This window comes from Dermacentor variabilis, chromosome 9, assembly GCF_050947875.1.
Source record: "Dermacentor variabilis isolate Ectoservices chromosome 9, ASM5094787v1, whole genome shotgun sequence".
Lineage (NCBI taxonomy): Eukaryota > Metazoa > Arthropoda > Arachnida > Ixodida > Ixodidae > Dermacentor > Dermacentor variabilis.
The window spans coordinates 133,671,524-133,691,802 of record NC_134576.1 but is presented as its reverse complement, the minus strand read 5'-3'; the positions used below and the strand labels follow the sequence as shown (position 1 = coordinate 133,691,802).

Below are 20,279 nucleotides of genomic sequence, written 5' to 3'. Positions count from 1 at the left end.
CGGTGCTCGTCCTCCTTATTTACTATACTGTCCCGTTGCCAATTTTGTGTAAGTCTGCTCAAAAAGTGCGAAGCGTCGCAGTTAACCTTATGCCTTCTTCCTTCCTCAGAAACGCTTCTCGGTTTGATAATTCTCATACCCTCCCGGATCACGCATGTATTAACGGTTTTGTGGGAAAGGTAAGCAATCATATATCTGTAATTGCAATTCTTTGTGGATTACATCGAATTATTTGTGTGTCATCGACAGCAGTGCTCGAGGTGCGCTGTCGACATTTCATTTGAATGTCCAATCCATGTCAATTGAAACACGCCTCCTTACAATGCCTTTATTATGTTCTTTGCTTTGCGTAGCCTCTGGTAGTGCATCATGTGTGATGGACATTCTCTGAGACCAAGAATACTGAATGCACAGTGTATGCGGCTCAGAACAATTCAGCATATTTTATGGCCTCGCCGGATGCATGTGTATTGCTGGCTTGATCCAAACTATCTATATTTTGTAAAATGTGCCTTGTATAGATGTACTATTGGTGCAGCCACATTAGTACATCCCACAAACTAATTTTTTTTAATGAAACGCATGCGGTGGGAACATAAAACGTCAGCGAAGAGAAAACATTGTCATGTTTGGATTGCTGCATAAGACAAATTGTTCACAGCTAGTCAACTTCAGCAAGCTATTCCTTGGGAATTTCAATCTAAGCACATTAGAACGAAAGAATTGTTCCGCTTGGACGTACAGTAGAACAATTTTGATCGGGTTTGCGGCATTTACAAGACAACGTAAAGAGGACGCTTTAGCTCGAGCCCCAACTCCGACGCCGCCTCTTGAAATACATGTAAAACGCAAGAAGGGTTTTCTGAGATAACCCCTGGACCGATTTGAATGATATTTGTTGTAGTACTTGAGAGAGAAAGTTAAATTCTAGTGACTGTCGGAAGCAAGTGGAATTCCGATTTACGGCCCGAGTTTTGTGAACAAGATTTTTAAAATTCGAGTTTGAAAAACAGACGCACGAAGTTTATAAATTAATAGCTCTGCATCAAAACCAGATATCGCAGTTTTGTAAACGGCATCCATTAGATAATTCAAAGCGGACAAATTCAATCTGTCAATCTACATCCTATCCGAATGTGTTACGTTGTGTACGAGGTTTCTGCAAAAGCTGTATTTTCATATTAATTTTTTTCGATTCATATGCAACAGATCACTTTGGTCCGCTTCAAATACACAGAAATCCATATGTATTTGAAACCCCGTTTTAACAAAGTGTATTTGCCCTGCAAATGGGTAGGAAGAACTAGGTTTGTCCCCGAAACGAATAGTTCCCGACTCTTGCTCGCCGAATATACACCGCTTCCCGCGTGGTTCGGCCCACGCGCGGCGTAGAAGTTCAAAACTCGCGCGTCCCCGCATTCAATGCGCCGTCAAGCAACGCTGGTGTTTCTCACCACTTCACATTGTTTTGCGTAAGGCTGTGCGTAAGGAGTGACCACGGCAAGCGGCCATGCACGAAAGAAAAACTGAGGAGAGGCCCAGACTACGCGGACGTCGCTCTTTGTGAAGCCTCCGTGGCGCCGGAAGTTGACTTTACTCCGCCATTTTGTCGGAGCAGATTCTACTTATTGCATTTCTCGCCTCCGGCGTGCATCCCCACCAAGGTGCGCGCACGCCCGCGCCGTAGCGATCCCACCACCGAAGTTCGATCGCGATCAATCCGATCAATCCCGATGTACCACTGCGATACGGTTGCCAAAGTGACGTCGTCCTTGTATACAAGGACGACAAAGTTCTCTGCAAAAGCTCTTTGATGGAGGTAAACATATATTCCCATAGTTCCCTACAAAAACTCGGCGATGGAGGTAAACATGTGCTCCCATAGTTCCCTGCAAGAGCTCTCTCATAGAGGTAAACATATACTCCCATAGTTCCCCGCAAAAGCTCCGCGATGGAAGTAAACATGTACTCCCATAAGTACATCCACAACCTCCGTTCAGCAGCGGAGTAAATCTTTTACTCCGCCTACCCGGAGCATATTAACCTCCCACCGGGGAATGCGCTATAGGACAAGTCATTTACTCCCATGTCGGATCATTTTTGCTAACAGTGTATTATGCCCTAGCGGCCTCGCCATCGTTATCGCAGTTCTCTGTCTATGGAGGAAGGAAAACAGATTGTGTTGATCCCTCTTTGACAAGAATCCGTAGAACACCAAGTGAAATCTATCTTCACAGAAGCTGTTGCACGTTTGCTTCGTGAACTCACGATCCGCTGCATGCGAAAAGCGCACGATTGGCGGGTTGGCAACCATGTTGCAAGTTTACTTGGCGCGCGGTGTCCTGTTGATGAGTCGCTTCGGCGAAGGTACGAGCATTTTGGTCCGACTCCGTAGCCTCTTCGGCAGCCAGTTCAGTTGCGACGCGCTAAGCTTCAGAATGCGAGTAGCAGATTTAGCAGCGTGAGCCATGGACCCGCGAAGGCGTTCTGATTCACGCTGGCGCGTCTCTCGCCGGACCAAAGCGAGATTCGCCCGTAGACGCCGTTGCCTTTCTACGCCGGTTAGCGCAGTAGTTTTCTCAGTTGGTGCCACCGCAAGCGAAGCAGTAGGTGGCGCGTAAGCACTGCGGATGCATTTTCAAGCTGCAGTTCGTATATAGGTGACGAGGTATCACAGGCAAATCGGACGCGAAAGACAAACCATGTGAGGAAATTGCGTCATCACCTCAGCATAAGGCCTACACTGCCTACACAAGGCAACACCGCGTTGGAGCCTCTGCTGCAGTGACCTACCTATCTAGGCCACTCATCTTCGCTGCGCTGAGCGCTCACTGTCCGCGCTCGTTAGTCTCACCATGCAGTACATCGCTTCACCGCTCCTATAGATGGCGGCACCATTCCTGTCAAGAGAGACTATATTTTACACGTTTGCACTGATGTCACTTCTGTTACAGGAAGTTGATGGTGGACCCCGGCATAAAGCGCTTTAGTGTTAAAAACTGAGGAGAGGCCCTGGCACAGTAGCAGAAAAGTATGCATTAATTCACGTGGTATTTTTCGGTGTATACCGACCGTATTGTCAGGGCACAATGGCGGTTTTATTATGTTGGTGTGTGCTCATGCGTGTGTTGCCCTGTAGGTGTCGCACCGTGGCAAAGGCGCCTAATGCGCCCTGTGTTTTGTTCCACTGAGTGACGAAGACCGTGCTCTCTCGGCTGTTGTTGTGGCCAGACAAGACTGGAAGAAGTAAAAAAAAAAACGTGATAAGACTGCGCATGCAACGGTCTACACCACGCACCGCGCCACGGATGAAGGACGATCTTCTGGGAATCTATTTGCCGTCCTCGGTGGTTTCAGGCTACATTGTCATCAAAGACTAAAAACGCTCTGCTTCAGAAGATCTACGATAAACTTCTTCGAGGTTAGTGATAGCTCTAAAGTGCTCCTGCTCCTGGCAATGGACGATGCTTTTGTGAAACGTAACACAGCCATGTGGAAGAGTGAGAAAGAAGCGGCTGCTGTCAGTAATTAAGGGACGAACCCTCCTTGCCGCAGGTATCTGTGTGCTCAAGGGACGCAGGCAAATGCAGGATGGTGGATGCGGTGCATGAGTGTGCAAGGCTCGACAGAAGAACGTACGCCTGCGCGCACATAAAACGGCTGATGGTCGCACGTACGCACGGCGAACGCGCTAATCGCACGCATACGCGCTGGCTGTTCGGCACCGTGCGGACAGAGCTTTGTTTCGGAGAAGCTTCACTTACCGTGAGAACAACGTAACTCAATTTAAACTCGTAACTACGTTCACCTGTGCTGTACTCTTCGTCGGCGCGCTGTGGCTCGTCACATATCTGTGGAGCGTGGCAGCCCGAAAATTATTTAGTAAAGCAAAACGATTTCTATAAAACCACGACCAGCATACGCGTCTGTTCACATAAGCTGCAGATGGGCTGCCCATAGATCGTGATTAGCGTGAAGTGTAGTGCCGGTCATAGCATGTGCATTCTTGCAGTGCAGTGAGAATGCACAGATTTGTTTTCAGAGAAGGCCACAGATGTTGCGGGGGACCGGCCTCACAGTCCATTGGGGGCGAGGAGTTACGGAGTCGCCATCTGTCGGAAGCGCCTCCCTTGCGTAGTATGAGCGATCACGCGGCGCGCTCCTCGTAGGTTTCGCTTATGCCGCTCAATCAAAACACCACGCGGCAGCCGTCCTGGACATTTATGTAGGTACTCTCAAAACGAGAGAAGTTTTTGACTGTCGATATATTAATCGTGGGCAAACTTAAAGCACAGAATCGGTTACAGACGCTATCTCTTTACCGAATACGTACAGCGAACGCCTCTACGCGTGCTCTCCGCGTCTCCCGAACCGACTTCTTCCGTGAAAGGTAGGCAAACGCTGAAAGTAAACTATGTGAAATATGTTCTTATAATAGGCTGTCTGTATAAACAAATGGGGCATAACAGAATAAAGCCTCAATGCGGCGATCACACGGGTTCGCAGCGACTTACTGCGCTTCTGCATGCATGTCCGCGCACAATTTTTTGCTTGCGCTGTGAGCGCATTTTCGTACCGTGTGTGCTTGCGTGCTGTGAGCTTCAGGCCGCAGTATATGAGCATTTGACAGTACACTAGCAACCATTGTTGCGTGGACGCTATCAGAACTGTCCAAAAATAATTTCGTTATAGAGACTTCAATGCCTGTATACGGCGACTGTGATGCGCCGTCGCGAGGATTCAATCTTTTTTTTGTCTTCTAAATCCTTGGACATTTCGATATTATTTCTCAAGTTGCTTCGCACTGTATGTTTGTCGCTCTTCTCAGCGTGCGATTTCCCTCTGCTTCCTTTTTGTAATCCAGTGCATTAATTCTTAACACAAACATTACCATATGCCATGCCTTTCTTTAATCTGCGTCTTACCGCTTCCTTTCCGCTCCAGTGAACTTGCCAGTATCAACAAGTTCATAGACCAAACCGTCCTGACATTAGCCGGGCAGCGGGCGCGGGCGAGCGTCTCAGTGCGCGTTTTCTGCTACTCACCGAACATCGCGCAGTCCCGGCGCCGTAGCAGAAATCTTCCTCGCGTGTGTGCTTGCTGCATACTCGAGTTGCAGCGGATGGCTGTCTGCCAGTTCTAGACTTCGCCAGCGAAGCTTCACGCAGCTCCTTGCCCTATGGTCACGTGTGAATAAGGCTGACACCGGGCTCCGTTGCGTACGTCCGGCTCTAAGGCACCGAGCTGTAGCCTACCATGCTGCACGCCTCCAAAGGCAGCCACTACCTGTTGTAGTAGTTTCAGATGTTTTCAAGCTGACACCGAAGGCGGTAAAGCCTCACCACTTAATCAGAACCGCGGCTCAGGTGGGACTTTAAACTTTCGTTTTCAGCTCGCTTCGGCGCTTCCGAAGCAGCCGACGCGGCCGCTGTGTCCACGTGGTCCCTCATGCAACGTCCCACCGACGGTGGCGCCAGCTTTTCCAGTAGTGGAGCTCGCCGCCAATAGCTTGCGGAGTTCATGATGAACTTTCAACGCTAGAGCACCATACTCGGACGAAATGACTGCGGAACGGTATCTCAACGGTTACGGGCTGGATTCCAAGAGAAGGGAAGCGTAGCAGGCGCGGCAGAAAGTTAGGTGGGCGGATGAGATTAGGAAGTTTGCAGGGACAACATGGACACAATTAGCCCATGGCTCGAGTAGTTGTAGAAGTATGGGAGAAGCCTTTGCGCTGCAGTGGGCGTAGCCAGGCTGATGATGATGATGGTGATCGCAATGGTACCACGATTGGATCCGTCGGTCGGACTACAACGGCGTGCGCACGTTCGCGCCGTCCGGCGTGGTTGCACGCTGAATGCGAGGAATGTAATCAAAGAGTAACGTCAGGGCCCCTCCTTAGTTTTTACTTCCTTCATCTCTCTCTCACTCCGGCGCCGCGCAGCCCATGGAAAAAGAGAAGTACGTTGGCCATGGTGAGGCCGCCCCTTGTGCGTGGCAAGGCGCAAGGCCCCGGCATCAGAAGGGGGTGTGCAGAAGGCTGAGTAGAAATCCTGAAGAGATGTCGGCATGTTTCCAGGCTGCGAATCACCGTGAAATGCGGTTCCCGCGCTTCTGGAGTAGTGAGGTGACTCGACGTAGGTTGCGGGACTCCTAGACACACTCGTAAACTCTGAGCCTGCAACAGCTGTAGCCGATGGAGGCACGTCGCAGATAATTTCTGCAATATAGGGCCGGAGTAAGCAATTCTCTGGCGCACAAATGCTGAGTGGGCGTGAAGCAGGGATGCAAGCCCTGATTTCGACATGTGTGCGTCAAAGGTTTCTTCAGGGGCTTAAACATCGACAAAAGACAAAAGGGTAAAACGGCGGCGCAGCCACCACGTTTTCGACGTGCCAAAGAGGAGTGCGAGAGCGAGCAGTCAAGCGTCCTAAAAGAAATTAAGCGGCCGGGATCCGACATATGCGCGTCAATTGGGAGTGCATGCACTGTCGCGATACCAGTTTCAAGCGCCCTCTTCCTTATACCTAAAGGCGATGGAACTCGGGAGAATGTTCGTCTCTCCGTGCCGTTCGTATTGACGATCCGGTAAACTAAACAAATGTCGATACGCGCACGAGTGAACTAACAATGCTGCACGTGCGAACAGCTGTCGCGTATAACACGCAGTTTATGACCTTTTTCTATGACCTTTTTACGCTCGGCGCATGTACTTTTGAGCATGCATCAGAAATATTATTTCAGGTCGAAGCATATATAACACGGGCTGGTTATAAAGAATGCTTCGGAACGTAAATAGAACGTATACACGTTAATTAATTTGTTTGCGTTGATTCTAGCCCAGACAGTAACCCTTTGAGAGTCGCTTCCGTTAATGTTGCTCTTTTCTTTTTCTTTTTTGCAAAGTGCATCAGGCAGGCACCGAGATGGAAACGAATATGCAAATAGTGAGTGGAATAAACGTAAACGGCGCACGCAGAGCTAAGCAATGCAAAAGTCAAGCGAAGAATCAGTATTTTTTTCTTTCTGTGAGAACTAAGAAGTGGAAGCACAGCCGAAACAATTTAACTAATCTGTGCCGTAAGTTCAACCAATGCAGCGTGGCAAGTTCTGATCGCGTTAGAAGCGCTCGCGTGCGAACGTTACGATGCAAACAAACGTTCACTTAACGCGGCGTTCACATATCCACCACTCTAGCTCATCACGGAGGAGCGACCGCGTCGAGGAACATAAGAATATCGTCCCCAGTGAGCAGTTAAAATAATTTTTCCCGCGACAAACGACACCGCAGTTGGTGCGTGACATTACAAAGCTGCGTCCTAAGCTTGCGCTGTGCTTTGCTACACGTCAGCTGCAACAAGATTCATGGCAGATGCTTTCATTTCACGTCGCGCGGCGTCGCCATCTTGGTACCGCAGGTCCCCGTAGCAGATGACGAACACAACTGCCCGCCTTGACGTCACGCGAGCGCCGCTTTCAGCGCTCTTGTTGGCAGAGATCAAGCCTATAATAAAGCTCACAACACTGTCAATTCGATAGAAGTCTTATTACGCGGTTCGCCGGCGGCCCTCTCAAAACCCAATGAAACCGTTAAACAATTGTATATATGTATTTTTAACGCAATGACACTCCTACACATTAGTACAGCATCCTCCTACTCCCCATGAAGTGAGGATTCGATTCTCCACCGCGGCAGCCGCTTTTATATTGGTAGGGTACTCAGGAATTAACTAAATTTACACAATGTTTAAAGAGAGAGAGAACAACTTTATTTTCCAAAAGGCAGAACTGGCCATGTAACCCATTAAGCGACAGGCCGGCGAAACCGACAAGCGACGTCTAGGATGCGCAGGATCGTTGCGGCCTGGATGCGGCATCCGGTTGATCGCAAGAGGCGGTCCTGGGAGGCTTCCGGTGTGGGATATGACAGGAGCTGAGAGGGAGGAGGGAAGGCCGCACACGTCTCCATAGCACGTGGGCGAAAGGGGTGTGTACATTGCACGAGGGGCAGTTAGGCCCAAAGTGGCCCGAGTACATATACGGGAGACTACGTAAGGGTTGGAGAAAGTCTGTTTGTAGTTGACGCCAGCCATCAGCATGCTCGTGGGTGAAACGAAGGCGAGGAGGGGGGTAAGGACGCCTACTGATGCGATAAGATGTCGTGATGTCGGGGTGAGGCGCTCTCTGGGCATATCAGTTGACGAAATCTCAAGCAGTGAGGTGGGCTGCCTCGTTCCCCGGATCGCCTTCGTCAGCCGAAACCCAAACCAGTTCGATGGGATCGCTGTCCTCTCAGGAGATGCAGGGTGGATGAAGTCCCAATGCCGCGATGGAAGTTAGTGAAAACCTGCTTAGAGTTGCTTACCACTACAAGGATGTGCGTATTTAGCATGGCGAGTTCGATGGCTGCTTCTTACGCAGCTTCTTATTCGGGTGTCGCGATGGTCGCCGAAGTAGCGATTCGCCCCGAGCCGGTCACCACAGCGCAGGCTCGCGCTGACCGCAAAGCAAGAGTGCCTAGCAGAGGGACGATAACGAACCGCGTCCGTGTAAAGGACATGTGAGCAGCCGTTGTAGGAATCGTGCAGAGAGTCCGCCTGAGCGCTACTCCTGGCATGGTGAATCTCTGCGAGCATATTCTTAGGGAGCTGTTTGGCGAAGACCTTGGCCCTGACCAGAAGTAGACGGGATGCGCATCTGGTGTTAGTGTGGCTATGGGCGGTATGCCCAGTTTGGTGAGAACACGTCAGCCTGTGGTAAGCGCTAAACGGTGTTGCTGAAGTGTTCGGTGGACTTCAACGAGCTCATCTACCGTCTTATGAATGACGAGATGGAGGAGCTGCTCCGTGCTGGCGTAGCGTGTGAGGTCAACTGCAGTCTTGTACACCTGGCGGATGATGGAATCCACCTTCGTCACTCGAGGGCCTTGGCCTTATCTGCCTGGTGATGACGTAGATAAGGGATCCAGCTTGTCACTCGAGTGAGAATGAACGCCTGAATCAGCTTAAAAAGGTCAGTTTCCTTAACTCCGTGCTTACGGATGGAACATCTACGAATGAAGGATTCCACAGGCCGCGTCGCTGTTTCGAGCTTCATGATGGATGGCTAATTGTGTGTATTGTTCTGTAGCAGCACTTCTAAAATCCGTATGGTCTGCACCTCCCGAATGCTGACGCCGTCGAGGCAAATGTCAAGAGTGACAGGCGCTGGAGAAGGCTGAGCAGAGCGCCTGGCTTTGTTGCGAATTACGAGGAACTCGGAATTTGCTGCTGAATAATTGAGCCCCACATGGTTGTACGGTCTGAACAGCCTATTAAAGGGCAGTCTGAATCACCCTATCAGAGCCTCTGCAGCAAAGACGACAAAATCGTCCGCGTAGAGGGGCTGGGAGATCTTGCGGATGGATGCCAGCTCCGTAGGAAACCGGAACGTAGTCATATTAAAGAGGAACGGGGAAAGAACAGTACCTTCTGGGGTTCCCCGCTTTCCTACAGAAAGATTTCTGGCTCCCCCGTAATCAAGAGTAGACGTAAGCATGAAATGGGAACCGCAAAGCACATATGTTGGAAACAATAGTAGCGACAATCTTAAAATGGTTGTAGTGCATCTACATTGGCACACCCCACCACACTGCACCACACCACACCACACCGCACCACGCCATACTGTACACTGGTCCATATGGACGCTGCCCAGCCAGAAGACGAAAACCAGCTGAAGGCGGCATGACAGGCGGCGAAAGACGCCAGGGAGACAGAGAACACTGCCCGGCTAGAAGAAGAGTGAATTAAATTATGTGGCTTTACGTGCCGAAACTACGATTTCATTATGAGGCACGCCTTAGTGGGAGACTCCGCATTAATTTTGACCACCAGGGTATCTTCAACGTGCCCCCAATGCACAGAACACGGGCGTTTTTGCATTTCACCCGCATCTAAATACAGCCACCGCGGCCGAGATTTGATCTCGTGACCTTGTGCTTAGCAGCGCAACACCATAATTCTACCCCAGCGGGTAGAAGCCCCTCAAGGAGACACCACGCAGCGTGGAACCATCTCTCGAGGCGATGCAATACCCGCGCCTGAGCGAGCGAGCGCTCAGCTCCAAAAAATGACCAGGAAGGGTATAGTGCCCTGTATCTACCTTTTGAACGTTGTCATTAGAAATGACTAATAACTCTTTCAGCGTACCATAAAATACAGCTTGGGTTATTGTAAACAAACGTTAGGAAGAGCTCGGAATCAATTTTTTTAACTAGTTTGGGTAGTAGCTAGTGCAAATATTGCGGTCCTGTACAAAACGTTGGGCGCCAGAAATGACATTGTGTGCGGTTTCGAATTGGTGCCCGGTTCATTTCAATTCGTTCAAGCAACATGCCCGGATGTTTATGTTCTGGTGCCTGGACAGCGCCTGTGGCTTTATGCTCAAGGTCCCTTGAAGCTCGCCGACGACGCGAGCTAAAAGCATTTCATGCCTAGTACGATCACTGCAGTATGCTCGCCGTGGGCCAGGTCTAAAGTATACCGTTGGTCCAAAACGCCCAGATCTATAGTTGTGTGCGCGGAATTCCGGGTTCATTTAATTTAGATTGACCATGATGGTAGCATGCGACAAACCGTCGAATCCTTTCCGGATATCAAGTCCCACGACAAACCTGGTCGCTCGCCCGGATCGGGGGTCCGGGATTGCGACCGGCAATTGGAGCATGATGCCCCGCGTGGGTGGGTGGCGCCGTTAGCCAAACATGTTGCCGAGGTAAATCTTATCTTCCACGTCGGTGATAAACCGATTAGGATCCCGTTACATGCTTTATCTAATGCAAAATTTCAGAGAAATTGGGCGAAGGTTCTGAAGGCTGAGAGACTTGCCTGGCTTCGGGAAGAAAGTCACACGAGTGTGCTTCTAACCTGCGACACCATTGGTGGTGCGGGTTTCCCTCACATTTATTTACGTTCTCTCTTTCATTGAGGAGATGAGTCGATGTGGTCGAGTAAATAGAAACGCCTTCGTAATTTCGTAACGACAAGACAATTGGTGACAACATTTTTTTTCCTCATGCTTCGCAGTCAAAGTTCTTTAAGACCCGGTGTTGGTGAACGCCGTCACCTCCTCCAGCATCATCCTTAGCAAAAGGATGTCCCGGAGGCCGCCATTCTGCATGCTCCCCGCGTTCCTTCTCCGAGTTTGTGGCACACCGGCTGCCCTGTCCGTGTCCTGCATGCCGGCCAGTCGGGAATCGGGGACGATGACGGTGGTGTGCAAAAGATACCTTACAATTACGACACTGAATCGCGAGAGGTTTACGGCGGCTCGCCCCCTTGACCGTCTCCACGGCCTCGTCTTCACGGCTCTTTCCGTCATTCTCTGCCCATGCACTATTTACCATACATCTTGAAAACGCTAACGAGCTTAAACCTGTCTAGAATCTATTGGGTTGCTCCCGCGTCCCAAACACTTACTTAAGTTCTTGCTCGGACCCTTGCCCCTAATCAAGGGGTAGGGGTTTCCGGGTTAGACCGGATCTGTAACCATGTCCTTATTCTTGCAACCTATATGAACACCTAAATATCGGTGCTGGAAATGCAGCAGGTTGGATTACACTTGTGTACCTGGCCTGCAATATTCTGCCTTGGGCATCTCTCACGCCAATATTCTGCGGGTGTTCCGAGTATATGTTCATCGAAGTGGCGTTTCTAATAAAAAAAAAGTAAAGCAATGAACGGGAGTAGAACGCTTTCTATTACTCCGAGCCCTACATAGAAATGGAAGACAGTAAGAAAGGAAGAAAACACAGAGTGCAAGAAGACAAATGTCAAAGGATAAAGCAGAACGCACACAGTAAACGTCACGCACAGCTGGCCGGTCGCTGCAAGTGACGTGCATGTAATCGTATTCAAGGCAGCTGCAAGTTCTGAAGTTCTCAGTAGAGTCGACCGCAAATACTTGGTTATGCAAGTTGTACAAGCGCAGAAATAACGCGATAACTGCGGGGTATATCGCTGTTTAACGTCGATGTTTTAGTTCGCTGCCAAGTCAAGCAAGACATCTGAAATACCATCTAGCTTCTGCACTGTTCTTTTCGGTCTCTTATCTTTGTGTGGTTGTACGCTGCAAAAAAAAAAAAAAAAAAGTCGAGCTCCGCGGATTTTCCGGTTCCCCTCCTTAATGTCGTTATTCCTTTAAGCGGAGCGAACATGAATGATATATTCATGAACCTTTTGGCGCTCGAAAAACATTCTTCACACATCCTTCCCTCCCACAACGGCACGTTGACCGACGGCTTATTTTCGGCATGACGTCACTACCGGCGCACATCGTCGTTGCACTTTCGTTGGCCTTTGCCGATGGCGCTTCTAAGCCTATACGTAGTCTCCTATATGACTTCTTTGCCTGCTTGATGACCGCTAAACGGCCGTGGTCTACAAAGCCGCCATTTGCTTAGGGTGAAAATCAGCACATTTATGGTGGTCACAACCCCCACCAAGCGATAGGCGACCATGGCACGGCGTTGCCACCGAGTAGCGGTGGAAGACAGCAAAAGTTGTTTGCACTCATCGCATAAAAGTGTCAAGCGGTGTTTGCGGGTGTTTCAAATGGTGCGTGGAGACACCAACGTATGCGCCCCCCCCCCCCCTCCGCAGAAGTTCTAAAGCGGCCGCTCTTTATTGCTTCGCTATAATTCAACAAGCTGGAGTGCGCTGCTGCTCTTTTATTCATGCACATTTTTTCTTTGTCAGTAGCGAGCACCAAATCTAAAAAGTATGCTCGACACAGCCCTACGTAAGTGGCGCCATCGCCATAGTTCAAACTACGGCCGCTTCTTATTGGTTTGGCGATGATTCGGCAGGCATGGAAGTTATATAGGCTATTGTTTATACGTAGCCTCCTATATAACTTTTATGATCTATAGTGTTTTGCAGACGGGACCACCTCAATAACAACCCCCGACTATCACAAAATAAAGACTTCAGAACGTGACTATATTTCTTTTTATCGTAATATCACAAAGGAAACGAGTCACGAAAAGATCCCCCATCCTTCGCGTTATGCGAAGGATGGGGATTATTGTGATTACATGGATTGGTTCGTTTACAACCTTATACAGGTTTTGGCCAAAGTTATATCTACACAAGATCGTTGTAGAGTAGTTGAGTGACTTGGATTCGTGTGGCACTTCAAACCAAACTCTTGTAGCACAAACTGTGGCAACCGGTTTCTTGTCTTGTTTTGAAATGTCGGCATTGAAGTCATCAGCGATGATCACAGGGGTATAGTCATCACGGCTAACCCATGCAAATTACGTGGTCATAAGCATCTCCATATCACACATGGGTGTGCCTGAAAATATGTACAAAGTGGATATCACAATTCCATTTTTTATTTGTACAACAAATACAGCCCCACAATCTGTGGCATTACTATATCTTGTGGGGTAAGGGTGTGTACGGTTGTACATACATTTGGTCCTTTGCGTATGTGGCAATGCCTCCTGCTCGTGAGTCCATGTGGTGTCCATACTCATCGACTTCAAGCAATGCATCTTGATTTATTTCGCTTATTATTCTTTACTATTACTATTATTATTGTTAGTGCAGTGATGAATTCAAAGAGCTATAAGTTGCATTTCGATTGTTAAGAAGCAAAAAACGTTTTAAAGTACCCTATTCTGCCAGTAAGTATGGAAAAGCGAGAATTGTATAGATCCCAAAAATTTTGAATGATTTTGCTGATGGATTGTTTTTTGCAACTTCAAAAAAAGAATTCAAGATGTTATTGATGAAATGGCGAATTCTAGTACTTTATGGTTTTGTCTTTGTTTGCTTTGTCATTGTCTGTTAACAGGTCATACTACCAACTATTCCTGTGAAAGCTGGTAAAAGAAATGCGTTATTGTGTAAATGTGCAACCACATCGCTGCACCGACTCTGCCTTGCCTAGTCGCACAAGTCCTCAGGGACTTAGAGAGGCCTGTTTGCTTATTTCGCTTGTGAACGTGTATAAATTATTATTATTATTATTATTATTATTATTATTATTATTATTATTATTATTATTATTATTATTATTATTATTATTATTATTATTATTCGCACTATTTCCGGGATCGGCCCACGGTAACCTTTCTATTGCTGACGCATAGACACGGAAAATGCAATTAACCTTAGCCAGATACAGCGTCACTCTAAAATACTATGCTTTCTTTTTAACGCTCTTTCGTAGTACGCAGAGCTCGTGCACTCTCAAATGTCAGCGAGCATACCCTGGATCGTGACGGTAAGAATACTTTAGTCTCGACGTTTTGCAAATATACGTGTTCCTATTGTCCACAGAAATTGAAAAATATTCTTTTTTAGTCACGTCATTGAAGAAAAGAGTGAAGAAATGCATTCGGCACGTCATAATACCTACGTCAGCGACTGTGTTTAAATACAGCGATATTTTACCGCAAACTTGTGGTGTGCACGAGTGATACATCCGACGTTACAATGGCCAGTGCGAAATTTGAATTCGTCCTCATCTTTGTAGTCACTCTTATGCTGATGTAAGTACTGTTGTCATTCCTTCCTGTGCTAAGCTAATAAGTGACGCATACCGTATCATCTACACACTTCTTATTTTCTTTCGGGCTCCTTTTGTTGAGGCATTCTCGCATTAGGCATTTCTTGGGGCTACAGGTATTGATCTTCGTCTATCGAGTGTACGATTTTCATTGTTCCTCCTGTAGTACGTAAGTTATTCTTATTGCAAACATAATTGTGGACGTTGCAGTATAGAGGGCTCTCCTGGAGGTTTCGAGTCATTAACAGAACGTTTGTAGCCACTGCGCGGGCGTCTTTCTATGGAACCGGTGGGTTGCAGCGCTTTTATTCATGGAATGTGAAACAAAGAAACGTCCAAAGGGAAATTCAGGGCAGATGACGCAATCACCGTATTTCGCAATACTTTTTGCCAGCGAGCATGGTGATGTCTCTGCGTCTGAACTTTACGGCCACAGCAGCAGAATCTAAGATGCCGCAATTTTCTTAGGGACTTCTTTGCGATCTGAACAAAGTCTTCCCCGTTGACTGCAGAATTGCCTAATGGGGCTTCTGAAATTGGTACGCAAAGGCCACTCCTCTTCGAGCATATAATGGGCACAAATCTAGGGATCAGATAGATCTTTATATGTATGAAAAAAAAAAGGACGGGAAAGTATAAAATAACCTTCACTGTATAACAAGCAAATGCACCGAAAGTACTTGTATGGCGTCGGCTACTTTTCGACAGCTTCTCCGTCATTTGTCCGCGTGGACAATTTAATTGACGTTTATTTCGCTGAAACGTACCTCATTGTATAAGAATAATAAAATTTCCCAGTGGTTCCGCAACTATTGTCGCCCTGTTCACTGGTAGCCGAGCGCGAACCTCTCAGCTTCTATCTCCTCAAAACGCACTTGACTACGTTAACGCCGCGAATCAAGAAACTAACCGATGTTAATTACCTTTATTATAGACAAGAAAGTGACTGCATGCTTCAGTGCACGTAATCTACTCAGAGTGAAAGAAAAGTCGCGTGCAGCCTTCTTCGGCAGCCGATTTTTGTTTTCCTGTACCGCAGTGCGGCAGTGGCCGCCGCCGGTTGGTTGGCCGGTTGTCATCCCGCAGCAAATGCTATCCCATAATTCCTCATGCGATGCGCTTCTGTTTACATGCGCCGCTGAAATGTGTATTCTCCATCCGAAGCTACCCCAGTGCGGTACGCCTTCCTAGCGAACTACCTCGTTTACATGAGATGCGATAGGATCGAAAGTTGAACGATATACGCTCCTGGATGCAGCTAGTAACGCATGACGTTGGCGCGAAACAAAACGCTGATAAGCGCTCGACTGGCGTACCGTGATTTGGATTGACTTGTGTGATGGGCATAGCCAAAGGCTACGAGCACGGCAGTCGGGACTGCACGCTAAAGCGGAGATCTATCCGATTATGAGTGCATGCCGTATAACTGCGCACTTCTCGTTGTGCTCCTTTACACGCCGGACCCGTGGGCGCCGCCATGTTTCATCACGTGGTCATGCTTCCGGTGCTTGCCTGAGCCTGCCTCCGTGGCCTGTGCGCGCGACGCCCGTACGGCGCATCAGCTACAATGACTAGGAGAACCACACGAAGCTTCGGCAAGTTTCAGAGAACATATCCATCCTTACTAGTTGAGTACGGCTTTTCCAAATGCCAGCACCGCCAGGTTCTCGACTCCAGCGAGCACGCTGGATTTGAGAGCGAGCTATTTGCTCACAAGGGCTCTCTATGTAGTGGGAAATCATCGAAAGCAGTTAGAATAGATTGGCAGGTTCTTTGTTTCTTATTTACTTGTATTTCGGACACCTAGGTTAAGATATCGCTCTGTATTTTCTACTGACCTAGCTTAAATTGTCTCTTTCGAAGTCCTTCTTCCGTTAAAGAAGAAATTAGTTGCAATGGCGCCAGCATATTTTAATATTTCGAGCCGAAGAACTCACGCACATGTGAAAGCCAAAGACTTTACAGTGGCCGTGCACACTTATCGTACCGTAAAGGCCAAGCTTTTGTCTTTTGACTGTGTTCTGCTCCGCAAGCCCCGGCTAATATTGACACGTGTACTTATCTTTATCCGGCGACCACGTTTCGCCGCTTAACAAATGTAATCGCACAGCGAGGGACGCGCCTGCATGTATCCGACGTTTCTGGAAAGTTATCGATGCTTCTACCCGGCTGTCTGTTGTCGCCGAACCTTGTGTTATCTGATTCCATCGCGTAACGCGAATGGTGTAGAACATTGTGGAAGGCACGCGGGTCCGAACGATTAGTCTGGAACATTCGACGGACTATCTCACCCGTTTTGCGGAAACTAAAGCTCTACCAAAAGGCAGCGCAGCCGAAGTGGCGAAATTTTTCGTGGAGAACATCCTGCTGCGACATGGTGCCCCAGAAGTCCTCATCGCCGACAGAGGAACGGCTTTTACAGCAGAGCTCACCCAAGCCATTCTGCAGTACAGCCAGACAAGCCACAGGAGGACAACTGCCTACCATCCGCAGACGAATGGTCTCACGGAGCGCCTGAACAAGACCCTCGCCGACATGCTAGCAATGTACGTCGACGTCGAACACAAGACGTGGGACGCTGTCCTGCCGTACGTAACCTTTGCGTACAACACGGCGGTGCAAGAAACAACACAGATCACGCCGTTTAAGCTGGTTTACGGCAGGAACCCGACAACGACGCTTGACGCCATGCTGCCGCACGTAACTGACGAAGAGAATGTCGACGTCGCTAGCTATCTCCAGCGCGCCGAAGAAGCCCGACAGCTCGCCCGCCTGCTAATCAAGAGGCAGCAGAGAACCGACAGCCGACACTACAACCTCCGACGACGCTTCGTCGAGTACCAACCTGGCGACTGTGTTTGGGTATGGACCCCGATACGCCGACGAGGACTGAGTCAGAAACTATTGCGACGCTGTTTCGGACCCTACAAGGTCATCCGACGTATTGGCGCTCTGGACTATGAGGTCGTGCCAGACGGCATTTCGCATTCACAGCGGCGCCGCGCACGATCTGAAGTGGTCCACGTGGTGCGCCTTAAACCCTTTTACGGACGCTGACAAACTTCGCCATTTTTGTTCTTTTCTTTGCTACGAGTGCTTTTGTTTATTACCTTCGTTTGTTTGCAGCATCGGGTCGATGCTTTTTAAGAGGGGGGTATTGACACGTGTACTTATCTTTATCGGGCGACCACGTTTCGCCGCTTAACAAATGTAATCGCACAGCGTGGGACGCGCCTGCATGTATCCGGCGTTTCTGGAAAATTATCGATGCTTCTACCCGGCTGTCTGTTGTCGCCGAACCTTGTGTTATCTGATTCCATTGCGTAACGCCAATGGTGTAGAACATTGTGGAAGGCACGCGGGTCCGAATGATTAGTCTGGAACATTCGACGACTGCTCTATAAAAGCCGACGCGCTTGACCCGCTGATCAGATTTCCGACGATCGCCGACCGTGTTCGCCGCTATCGTTGTGCTATAAGTGTAGCCTGTTTTGTGGGCACAGGTTCGCCCAATAAAAGCTAGTTTTGTATTCCACCGTACTGCTTCTTTCTTCACCGTCACTACCACGGGACAATATAGCTGCAACAGGTATCTGCACCATCCGCAGCCTAAAAATAATCAAACTAGTTAATTGCCAGTTTGTCATTGTCACATTGTCATGCTTACATTGAGCCAGAAATAAATAAATAAATAAATAAATAAATAAATAAATAAATAAATAAATCGTGAGCACCCTACTGAGGAACCGCTTTAGTTTCTAAGATTCCGAACCTCGACGACAGGCAAAGCAAGACTCGCGGTGCTATAACTATATGCACAAATGAAGAGGATGACATTCAAATATCGCTCTCATACTATCTATTTGTCTAGCACATCAACAGCACCAGTGTTCCGCAGTTTCGTTTACTTACTCGTTCTTTATTATTATCTGCCACCCATGAATGCGTTATCTTTTTTCTTTCTCTCGACTGTCATCTTTCGTACTCGTCTTCCGTCTGAATATGATGTCATTTTTTTAGGTCGCCATAAATATATAGTAAGAATAATTATAATAATCTAATTCTCAGGAACTACGTTCGGCAGGTTTTGTAATAGGTACGCATTATAACACCTTGCCTAATTCTTTCCACGTGTAAATCTCGACTGTAGAAGAAGAAAAAAAAGCTCCCCTAATTCTCGTTAAATAAAAGACTTCATTGAAACAGTTGGCAAGCCTGACTCGCTTGGATAAAACAAAATCTTCACCAAATTTTCTATGGCTATCACTGTACCGGTGCTCGTCTTCCTTGTTCACTATAAAATCCCATTGTCAAATTTGTGTAAGTCCGCAAAAAAGTGCGAAGCATCGAAGTTAATATTATGTCTTCTTGCTTCCACAGAAACATCTCTAGGAGTGCGGCGCTTGATGGCCCCGCGATTCACAGATGTATCGACGGTCTTAACGGAACGGTAAGCGATCACATACATGTAACTGCAATTGTTTTTTGATGACAACGAATTCTTTGTGTGCCATCGACAGCAGTGCTCTAGAAGCGCTGTTAACATTTCATTTTAGTGCCAAATGTATGTCAATTTATACAGGTTTCCTTAAAATGTATTTATTATGTTCTTTACTTTACGTATATCCTCTGGCAGTGCATGATGTGTGATGGACATTCTGTGAGACCAAGATATACAAAATGTACAGAGCGTGCATGCGCGTCAGAAAAATGCGCCATATATTATGGCCTTGCGGGATGCATGTGTATGGCTTGCCTAATCTTTAGTATATATTTTGCGCAAAATGGTGCATTGTATTGAGTTGCTGTCGGTGCAGCCGCACTTGATACACCCCACAAACTAATTTTTTGAATGAAACGCATAGGGTGAGCATATAAAACGTAAGCAAAAGAAAGTGTTCTCGTGTTTGCATTGCACTATCAAACAAAGTGTTTACAATGAGCCAACTTCAGGAAGATATTCCTTGGGAATTTCCATTTGTGCTCATTAGAACGAAAACATTGTTCCGCTCGGACGCACAGTAGAATAATTCTGATCACGTTTGCGGCATTTACAAGAGAACGTTAAGATGTACTGACTAGGAAAAAGTAATTTCACGATTGGGCCTCCGGATATCTTTAAATTACTAGAATGAGAAAACCTATCTATCAAGACCATCAGATTAAGCCAAACAAGCCATGCGATGGCCGTGTTACGTTTATGATGATGCGAGAGCGTTCAAACGATTCTATGAGGGATCCTCCACGTATGACGTGCTCCCACAGACAACCGAGCTAGCACTTGCTTCATGCAATAGTCATGAGTATGGCGGGTGCGAATTATTCATTCGATCAAAACCATTTACCGCCTTCTGTTTGCCTGATTCAGTGCTCATCATTATACACACTCAATATGCATAGCCAAATTGTTGCAAAATATAACGGGGAAAAAAGGAAAATAATAGTTTGTGCACCTCTAGCTGGCCTGACAAGGTCTACATTCAAAGAACAGCTTACAACATTTGATGCGCATTTTTTCCTCAACAACAACCTTCATTGATCGTGCCTGCTTTTCCGGTCTTTTACGTTGTACTACAGGATGTTACATCAGGCCAACCTCTCTGCATTTCCACAATAAATTATTTTCGATCACTCACTCTCCCCTGCTACTTCAAGGTTACGAACCACATGCACGCCATCATGACATAGCATTCCTGAAAGGAAAGTAGCCTGTGCTCAGT

The 20,279-nt window shown here is 47.7% G+C and overlaps 1 long non-coding RNA gene across 1 annotated transcript; it reads left to right on the top strand.

Moving 5' to 3' along the window:
• The first annotated feature begins 109 nt into the window (after window positions 1-109).
• LOC142558198 (uncharacterized) lies at window positions 110-19,010 on the top strand. Its single transcript, XR_012822976.1, has 3 exons — window positions 110-179; window positions 14,221-14,274; window positions 18,940-19,010. It is a non-coding gene; the product is annotated as an uncharacterized LOC142558198 (long non-coding RNA).
• The last annotated feature ends 1,269 nt before the right edge of the window (window positions 19,011-20,279 follow it).